Source organism: Piliocolobus tephrosceles, chromosome 18 (genome assembly GCF_002776525.5).
Source record: "Piliocolobus tephrosceles isolate RC106 chromosome 18, ASM277652v3, whole genome shotgun sequence".
In the NCBI taxonomy this organism is placed as follows: Eukaryota; Metazoa; Chordata; class Mammalia; order Primates; family Cercopithecidae; genus Piliocolobus; species Piliocolobus tephrosceles.
This window is the reverse complement of record NC_045451.1, coordinates 64,602,491-64,613,295: the sequence shown is the minus strand read 5'-3', so window position 1 is coordinate 64,613,295 and position 10,805 is coordinate 64,602,491. Positions and strand designations below refer to the sequence as shown.

Here is a 10,805-nt window from a genome sequence, read left to right as displayed (position 1 = left end):
GCCGGATCTCAGCTCACTGCAAGCTCCGCCTCCCGGGTTTAGGCCAATCTCCTGCCTCAGCCTCCCGAGTAGCTGGGACTACAGGTGCCCGCCACCTCGCCCGGCCAGTTTTTGTATTTTTTAGTAGAGACGGGGTTTCACCGTGTTAGCCAGGATGGTCTCGATCTCCTGACCTCGTGATCCGCCCGTCTCGGCCTCCCAAAGTGCTGGGATTACAGGCTTGAGCCACCGCGCCCGGCCTCAGGCTATTGTTTTCAATAACAACCTGGGGATAGGGCTTTTCCACAGAACAGAGCTTCCAATCAGATCAAATAGTTCCAATGCCCTGGGATCCGGGCTTTCGAGGGGAGCTGTGAGACCAGTAAAGATATTAACTGTCCACTGGAGATGGTGGTTTCAACAGTGCTCCAAACGGGTGTGTCCCCTCTGTTGGCTACAAGGCTGCCATCTGTTCACAGCTAGTATGCCAGAGCCGGGGGGCAGGGGACTGTGCATATCCCCAAGTTAAATCTCCAAAGAACCCATTGTTTTTGTCTAAAATCAGTAGTTTTTCTTGGATAAATGAGTTTGTTTGTTCTCTGCCTTCGGTTACTTAGTTCAGGAATGGTTGATTTTAACAGGTTTGCCAATATGTTAACCTAATTCCTCTCTGTCATTCCAGAAGTCCCACCCCCCTATGTAAAATTTCTTGCTCATTTATCTCAAATGTTTTCCTATAAAATTTTTATGTGCTGACACAAAAACTTTTACATGATTGTGTATTACAGCATTATTCATAATAGCCAAAAAATAAAAACAAGTCAACTGCCCATCAACTGATGAATGGACAGACTGTAGTATATATTCATACAGTACAATACTATTCAGCTATACAAAGGAATGAAGTACTGACACATGCTACAACATGAATGAACCTTGAAAACATCATGCTAGGGATGGGTGCAGTGGCTTGCACCTACATGTAGTCCCAACTACATGGGAGCTGAGGTAGGAGGATTGTTTAAACCCAGGAGTTGGAAGCTGCAGTGAGCTGTGGTCATGTCACTACACTCCTGGGCAGCAGAGTGAGAACCCATCTGAAAAAAGAAAGAAAGAGACAAAGGGGAGGGGAGAGGGGGAGAGAGAGAAAGAGACTAGAGAGAGAGAGAGAGAAGAAAGAGAGAGAAAGAGAGAAGGAAAGGAAGTCAGGGAAGGAGGGAGGGCGGGAGGGAGGGAGGAAAGAAAATATCATGCTAAGTTAAAGAAGACAGATACCAAAGGCCACAGATTATATGACTCCATGTACATGAAGTGTCCGGAACAGGCAAAGGCATAGAGACAACGGGTAGATGAGGGATTTGGGCTCGGGAAGAATGGAGAGTGACTATAAAGGGCATAAGATTGGAGGGGGATAATGAAAATGTTCTAGAATTCGGTAGTAATTATGGTTGCATAACTCTATGAATATACTAAAAATCACTGAAAAGGGTGACTTTTATGGTACTGTATATAAATTATATCACAATAGAAATTGATGAGTCGGCCGTGGTGGCTCACACGTGTAATCTCAACCCTTTGGGAGGCTGAGGCGGGCGGATCACTTGAAGTCAGGAGTTCGAGACCAGCCTGGCCAACGTGATGAAACCCTGTCTCCACTAAAAACATAAAAATCAGCTGGGTGTGGTGGCACATGCTTGTAATCCCAGCTACTTAGGAGGTTGAGGTAGGAGAATCACTTGAACCGGGGCAGCAGAGGTTGCAGTGAGTCGAGATCGTGCCACTGCACTCTGGCCTGGGTGACAGATTAAGACTCTGTCTCATTTGAAAAAAAAAGAAGAAGAAGAAGGCCGAGCACAGTGGCTCACACCTGTAATCCCAGCACTTTGGGAGGCCAAGGCAGACAGATCACGAGGTCAGGAGACCAGCCTGCCCAATATGGTGAAACCGCTTGTCTACTAAAAATACAAAAATTATCCAGGCATGGTGGCACATGCCTGTAATCCCAGCTACTCGGGAGGCTGAGGCAGAAGAATCACTTGAACCTGGGAGGCAGAGGTTGCAGTGAGCCAAGATTGTGCCACTGCACTCCAGCCTGGGCAACAGAGTGAGACGCCATCTCAGGAAAAAAAAAAGCTTTACGAGGTCTTTATAAGTTAAAAAATAAAAATTTGTCGGGGCACAGGAGGATCACTTGGGACCAGGAGTTCGAGACCAGCCAGGGCAACATAACAACAACAAAAAAATTTAATTAGCCAGGTGTAGTGACACACACCTGTGGTCCCAGCTACTCAGGAGACTGAAGTGGGAGGATTGCTGGAGCCCGGGAGTTCGAGGTCTCAGTGAGCTGTGATTGCACCATTGCACTCCAGCCTGGGCAGCAGAGTGAGACCCTGACTCAAAAAGAAAAAAGAAAGGAAAAGAAAAATTTTTTACAGCAAACTATTTTAGGTCTAGAATAATCATCAACTGAGTTACCCTCTTCATTTATTTATTTACTCATCCATTTCATGAGATGATTTAAAGATAGTGCTTGGCATAAAGAAAGCACTCAAGTGTTAGGGGTTATTAGTGGTAATTAAAGTAAAACATTTAAGTGCCAGTGTACCACTGTATAACAAAAATCAATGAAATATTGATTCTGCTTCTAAGAGCTCAAAAATCTGAAGAGTACACAAACATGTAACCAAATATTAATTACAGCAATGGAAAAAAGTGTGTAACAGAGGAGTATAAAAGCCACTGGAGGGGTACAGATGGAGGACTTTAGTCTGGGAAGAACAAAGGAAGCCTTCTGAAGGGAAATGACCTAAATAGAGGTTCTGACACCCAGTAACCTGCTGAAATGAGTTGAAGAGTTTGGTAGATGGAAAGTGGAGAAAGGAGAGCCTTCCAAGCCTTAGAAACAGCGTGTGCAAAGATGAAGCTTGCGAGGGCGTGCATCATCATGTGGGGAAACAGCCAATGAGGAGACTGGAAAGCAAGTAAAGAGTTTAGAGTTTCTCCTGCGGTTAACAGGATTCACCCAAGGAGCCTACGGAAGAGAGTGTCGAAGTAACTAGCAGGACAAGAGAGATGCATTCAAGGGTACAAGACTCATGATAGGAGCATGGTTAGGAGAATCAAGGTGAAGCCTGGACTGAAAGCAGTAGAGCAAGAAGTACTGAAGGAGAGAGAGGCAAGAACTGAATATGGATCTACCATTCGACCCAGCAATCCCACTACCAGGTAGATATCCAAAGGAAAATAAATCCTTCTACCAAAAGGACACATGCATATGTATGTTTATTACAGCACTGTTCACAATAGCAAAGACATGGAATCAACCTAGATGCCCATCAGCTGTGGATTGGATAAAGAAATATGGTGCATACATACCCTGGAATACTACACAGCCATAACAAGCAATGAGATCATGTCCTTCACAGCAACATGGGTGCAGCTGGAAGCCAGTATCTGAGGCAAATTAACACAGGAACCAAAAACCCAATGCCACATGTTCTCACTTATAAATGGGAGCTAAACAGTGGGTACACACAGACATAAAGATGGCAACAACAGACTCTGGGGACTACTAGGGAGGGGATGGAGGGAGGGGGACAAGCGCCAAAAGACTAACTGTTGGGTACTTTGCTTACTACCTGCATGATAAGATCAATCATACCCCAAAACCTCAGTATCACACACAATATACTCATGTAGTAAACCTGCACATGCACCCCCAAATCCAAAAAGTTGGAAATAAGGAAAGAGAGAAAAGAAACCAAATTTAAATGTATATAGGAAGTAGAAACAAGAAAATATGATGATTGACTAGGTTTAGACAGTTAACAAAAAGAGACAGGATAAATTTCTGAATTTCTAGGTTAGTTGACTGGGTATTCATCTCAGTGTGGATTTAAAAAACAAGAAAATTTGAGGAGAAAGGTATGTGTTCATTTGGGGTTCATGACAATTTTTTGGTACTTGTGGAACATCTGGATAGAAATGTACAGTAGTTACTTAAAACTTCAGTTTTGAAGTTTAGGAGATCTCTAGACTACAGATAGATTTGGGAGTGGCTAGCATAAAGTTGGTAATAGAAGCCTTTGAGGAGATGAGATTGTCCATAAACAGAATGTACAATAAAAACTGAATAGAAACAATTATAAAGTATTAGGGAATAAAAGCATGTAAGGGCAAGTTAGAGGAAGGGGAACCCAAATGAGAATCCAGGCTGGATTCCCCAAGACATAGAAGATGTTGACCAGGCGCAGTGCCTCGCCCCTATAATCCCAGCACTTTGGGAGGCCCAGGCAGGCAGATCACTTGAGGTCATGAGTTCAAGACCAATCTGACCAAAATGGTGAAACCCCCTCTCTACTAAAAATACAAAAAAAATTAGCTGGGCGTGGTGGCACCCGCCTGTAATCCCAGCTACTTGGGAGGCTGAGGCAGGAGAATCACTTTAACCCAGGAAGCAGAGGTTGCAGTGAGCTGAGACTACACCACTGCACTCCAGCCTGGGCAACAGAGTGAGACTCTGTCAAAAAAAAAAAAAAAAAAAGAGGAGGAGGATGAGGAGGAGAAGACAGAATAGGAATGTGGACGTTAACAGGCCAAGCTTCCATTGGAATTACCTTCAACACGATATGATCTCTCAAAGTCACAGTTTCTTTATCTATAAGGTAATATTAACGGTAGCCAGGCATTGGATAAATGGTAACAAATGTGAGGTATTATTATAAAGTAGAAATAACTCAAGAGGCAACTACAAAAGTAAACAACTTGAATGAAAGTTACACTTCTATAGGGATTATAAAGCCATTATAGGTAAGGTTACTGAAAAGAAAGGCTTCGTTTTACCAAAGCAGATTGACTAGTAAAATGCCCTGTGTTTGATTCCCTTAAACTAGTTAAACAGAGAACTGTCACTTACTAAGTACCATTTTCCACACCAAAGCCCAAGGGATCAAAGCCTATCGGTTCAAGCCATTAATGTTTATGAGTATGATTTGATAAAAGTGTCATGACCAAGGCCAAAGACTTTCATTTTTGAAATACAGTAAAATTAGATTAACCTCCTGAGGCCATAAAATGTTTCCTCTGGGTCCCTTGGAAGAGCCTAATATTCCAATACTTTTGTAAGTCAGAGAGAAGACGACGTGAAAATGAACAAAACTTAGGGTGCAGATGGCTCCATAAGATGGTCCATCACCTCCAAAAGTTCTCCCATTGGACTCAATAACCTGGAAGCATATCCTTCTTTGAGGGAAAAAAACATCCCAACCATCTGAAGTTATTTTCAGTAATATGTTACAAAGTTAGTCATTTTGTCTTTTGAGACATTGGTTTAAAGCTTTGTGGTCTGACGATTACAGCACATGCTCTTCTTTGCAGTGGCAGCCTTCCAAATACAAAGGGTCAAGCTTGTTTGTGTGGTTGGCTCACTGTCACCTAAGAACTTCCCATCATTGCTTGTACTTTAAAGACATGATAATGAAGGCCGGGCGCGGTGGCTCAAGCCTGTAATCCCAGCACTTTGGGAGGCCGAGACGGGCGGATCATGAGGTCAGGAGATCGAGACCATCCTGGCTAACACTGTGAAACCCCGTCTCTACTAAAAAATACAAAAAACTAGCCGGGCGAGGTGGCGGGCGCCTGTAGTCCCAGCTACTCCGGAGGCTGAGGCAGGAGAATGGCGTGAACCCGGGAGGCGGAGCTTGCAGTGAGCTGAGATCCGGCCACTGCACTCCAGCCCGGGCGACAGAGCAAGACTCCGTCTCAAAAAAAAAAAAAGACATGATAATGAATGGGACCTACCAGCCCAACAAAATCAAGATCTCACTTTAGTTCTGATAAGGTAGGAAAAGTTAACTTAGCATAAGTAATTTAGGCAGAAGAGTGGGAAAAGAAGAGCGTCATTTCATTAGACCAACGTCGAAAATAATTCATCTAACATGAGAGAGTTAATGTTTCTGAATATGCACACTCTCTTTCTTCTGAGCAGATCAACTTTCTTTTGAGGTGAAGATAAAGTCATCAATGTACTATTTTCGTGTTTCTTTAATGAGTGTTTCTGCATCCGGAGCACATGGGCATACAGTAACCTTTATATTGATAGCAGAAGGCTCTGTTCTGTAAGTGGACAAGATAAAATAGTTCCTTTCCTTATATTTTGTGTGTTATTAATATATGCATTGTTTTATGAAGAATGACTCACCAAAGAAGAACCATTCAATTCCTTCTGAATGATGTTTCACTTTGAAATTTGGGAATTATGCCTTATTTCGTAACGAGTGGCCAGAGTGAATGATTGCTGCAATGATGCCTCGTTTCGCCATCTCAGCCAGCAGACACTCATTTTTCAAAACGCCGGACTTTCACTTCTTCTTTGAATATACACCATTTATGAAACAGCCACTCCCGTCACTGCCCTGATAACATTTGGAATAGCATCATCATTTATGTTGGCAATATTATTGCTCTGGGTCAGGTTGCAAAACAGCCAAAGAAACACATTTGTCATCTAGTGCGCAAGTTCTAAGGAGAAGTGAACTTTAGGTTATAAATGCTTCCAGCTATGGCTCTCTTTTTCTTAAAAAAAAAAGAAAAAAAAAGATCTTAAAAGGAAAATGAATTTTTCAGTTTGTTGGTTGAAATTTTTGGCATTGGTGTTATAAAGCAACGCAGTCAGAATCACCATAATAGCACATAACACATGGAAAATATTACCTTGACCTGGCAAAGCTATTTTCATGTTTGACCACTACTTGAAGGATCCAAAGGGCACATTTCTAGAACAATTTTTTTCTTTTACTTTTTTTATATTAAAATATAGAGACAGGGCCTCACTGTGTTGCCCAGGCTGGTCTGGGTTCAAGTGATCCTTCCACTTAGGCCTCCCAAAGTGCTAGGATTACAGGTGTGAGCCACACTGCACCTGGCCTAGTTTATCTTTTGTAACAGTAAAATGCAATAAGAGATTTACTGTTGATGTTATATTCTAGATCTGTCTTAATTTGGTTTCTCCCTCAGTGCAGCTGCAAAAAGTGGTTGCTTATCACATTCTCAGGGTTTAGTATTATTAAGAATAGTTTTGGGCTATTATATATAAGTAATTCCATACAAGCTTTGAGAATAGATGCAATCGTATACATTGCTACTAAGAGGATACTTAGAATATAGGGAATATCTTTATAATTTGAGGACATCGAGATGGATGTACATGAATGTAATGTGTAAATGTATGTTTTTTAAAATCCACATTTCTCTAATTACTAGTGAGATTGAGCATTTTGTCATATGCTTGGTGATATATAAAGTTGCTTTCCTGTGAATTTATATATTTATTTTCTTATGATTCCCTCTTTATAGGCTTTGACCATTTTTCATTGTGTTGATTGCATATTTTTTATTCATCTTACGAACTTAAATATTATGCATGTGAACTCTTTTTGCTGCTTAGTGTTGCAAATATGTTCTCATACTCAATGACTATTTTTCTTAACATCGTTGACAGGATCTTTGGCTGAACAAAAGTTTTAAATTTTTATGTACTTCCATTCATTAACCTTTCTCTTTATGGCATCCAAGTTTACCATGATGCTTCTAAAGTCTTTGTCTACCATATTGCTTTGCATTTCTTTAGGCCTTCCTTATTGCCTTCCATAAGGCTTTATAGGTTTTTTTAATTCATAAAATGTTGATAAATTTCTCTTTAAATTGTTCAAGTATAGAAATTGAGATTATAAAATATAATCTATATTATATTGGAGAGCTTTACGTTTTTAAAATATTATTTTTAATCTGTATGCTTAGTAGGAATTCATTTTTCCCCAAGTGGATGCAAAAAGGGTCTAACTCCCTTGTTAAATACTTGATCTTTTCCTTGCCTAGTCCAACTGCCACGTTTGCAATATATTATGTTCAAATACATACTTAGTCCTGTTTCTGGAGTCCTTATTTTATTCTACCGATTTCCTTTACAAACACGACCCTTTTTCATCATTGCAGCTATAAAGTATAGCTGAGGCCAGGTGTGGTGGCAAACGCCTATAATCCCAGCACTTCGGGAGGCCGAGGTGGGCAGATCACTTGAGGTCAGGAGTTCGAGACCAGCCTGGCGAACATGGTGAAACCCCTTCTCTACAAAAATACAAAAATTAGCTGGGCTTGGTGGCATGTGCCTGTAATCCCAGCTGCTCTGGAGGCTGAGGCAGGAGAATGACTTGAACCCAGGAGGCAGAGACTGCAGTGAGCCGAGATCACACCAGTGCACTCCAGCTTGGGCAATAAAGTGAGACTACATCTCAAAAAATAAATAAAAATAAAATATAAAATATAGCTTAGATCTGATAAAGGGCATTCCTCCCCTTGTTTTTTATTTATTTTTATTTTCTGGCTCTTCTTAGAACCTTTAGACCTCCTTACTCATCATCCGCATTTAATTTTCATGTGGATTCTCAAATCTGTCTCTTCCTCTCTACTACCACTAATACTTAACTGAGCCCTTTTCCCTTGTTTAGATTATAGCAACGTTGCAACCACCTTGACTGGCTTTCTTTCTCTAGTGTTGCCCAGTTTAGTCTACCCTCTAAACTCCCTTCATAAGAAAATCTGATTATTTTGAGGACTCATGTAATTTTTTACAACAGCTTTGTTGAAATATAATACACATACCGTATAATTCACCCTTTTCAAGTGTACAATTTAATGATTTTGGTATATTCACAGAGTTGTGCAACCAACACTATAACTAATTTTAGAACCTTTTTATCACTGCAAAGAGAAACTCCATACTCTTTAGATATCACTTCCTAATGGTACCATCTTCCTGTGCTTTCCCCACCCAGCTCTAGTCAACCACTCATCTACTTTCTGTCTTTAGCAATTTGCCTATTCTGGACATTTCATGTAAGTGGAATCATGTAATATGTGACCTTTTGTAATATGTGGCTTCTTTCACTTAGCATGATGCTCTCAAAGATCTATATTGTAGCATGTGTCAATACTTCATTCCTTTCTTTAGCCAAATAGTTCTTTTACCACATTTCGTCTCTTCAGCATTAGATAGACATTCGGGTTGCTTCCACCTTTTGTTTGTTATGAATAATGCTGCTCCGAACCTCATATAAACTTTAAAATAAGTTTGTTACATTTGAGTAAAATTTCTTTGGAGATTTATGGGGCAGTGGCTTATGCCTGTAATCCCAGCACTTGGGGAGGCCAAGGTGGGCAGATCACTTGAGGTCACTTGAGGAGTTTGAGACCAGCCAGGCCAACATGTGAAACCCCATCTTTAATAAAATACAAAAATTAGCCAGCTGTAGTGGCGTGCGCGTGTCATCCCAGCTACTCGGGAGGCTGAGGCAGGAGAATCGCTTGAACCCAGGAGGTGGAGATTGCAGTGAGCCGAGATCACACCACTGCACTCCAGCCTGGGCGACAGAGTGAGACTCCATCTCAAAAATAGAAAACAGGTAAAATTTATATGGAGATTTTTGTTGCGACTACCTTAAATTTATAGATAAATTTAGGGAAAATTTAAGTTTTTTTACAGGAAGGTTGTTGTGGAGGTTTTTCGCATTAATTTAGCACTTATTTATTGCCTTCCATAAATTTTATCATTTTCTTCATAAAATTCTGATGTGTTTCTTTTTTGTAATTTCTGTGTATTTTATGTTTTGCAATTTTAAAGGGAATTTTTTCGTTAAAATTTTATTTGATGTTACACGGAAAAGCTGTTAATTTATGTATTGTTACCTTATATCTAGCTACCTTGAGGATTTCCCTTAAAAGCTCTCATGGTTTTTCAGTTGATTTTCTCTTAATTTACAGATAATTGATTGCATAATCTATAAATACTCAAAACTTATCTCTTTAAAATATTTACATTACTTATTTTTAAAAATTTTCTAATTTCACTGGCTAGGATGATAAATAATAGCAGCTATGGAGGCATATATCTTTTTCCCTATCAACTTTAATTGATTTAATTAGGAACAATGTTACAGCCAAAATTAAAGAAATCTAATAAAGAAAGAAAAATCACACTAATCCTATGTGAAAACAAACTTTAAAAATAACTAACACTGGCCAGGCACAGTGGCGCATGCCTTTAATCCCAACACTTTGGGAGGCCGAGGCAGGCACGTTACTTGAGGCCAGGAGTTCAAGACCAACCTGGCCAATACAGAAAAACCCCATCTCTACAAAAAGTACAAAAATTAGCTGGGCATGGTGACGTGTGCCTGTTGTTTCAGCTATTCAGGGGCTGAGGCACGAGAATTGCTTGAACCCAGGAGGCAGAGGCTGCAGTGAGCCAAGATCACACCACTGCACTCCAGCCTGTATGACAGAGCGAGACTCTGTCTCAAAAAATAAAATAAAATAACGAACATTAAATTGATTATATATGAATGGAAAGACTGAGGAAGAATATACCCCAGACTGCTATGAGTAGTTCTTTTAAGGGTATGTAAGTCTACATACAGGAACAAGGAGAGAAAGGGGGACCCACCTTCTACTTTGTGCATATCTGTATAGCTTGGCTATTTGCAATTAGCATTTTCTACTTCTGTAATTTTACAATGCATCCTAGAATAAATCCAAAGAGTACAAAGTGTGTAGTGACTTGTGTTTACATATAAAGATTGAGAGGTATGCCTTTTTAATGGCTAAGGTGTAAGTTTTGTTCACGAAGTTCAATCTCAACTGTATTAGACAGTTAAAGATTGGAAGGAAGGAAGGAGGGAGGGAGAGAGGGAGGGAAAGGAAAGGAAAGGAAAGGAAAGGAAAGGAAAGGAAGGAAGGAAGGAAGGAAGGAAGGAAGGAAGGAAGGAAGGAAG

General features: G+C 40.4%; 1 protein-coding gene across 1 annotated transcript in view; it reads left to right on the top strand.

Moving 5' to 3' along the window:
* Nucleotides 1-10,805, top strand: part of DLGAP1 (DLG associated protein 1) — a 976,217-nt gene that overhangs the window by 718,431 nt on the left and 246,981 nt on the right. The window lies entirely within an intron of this gene.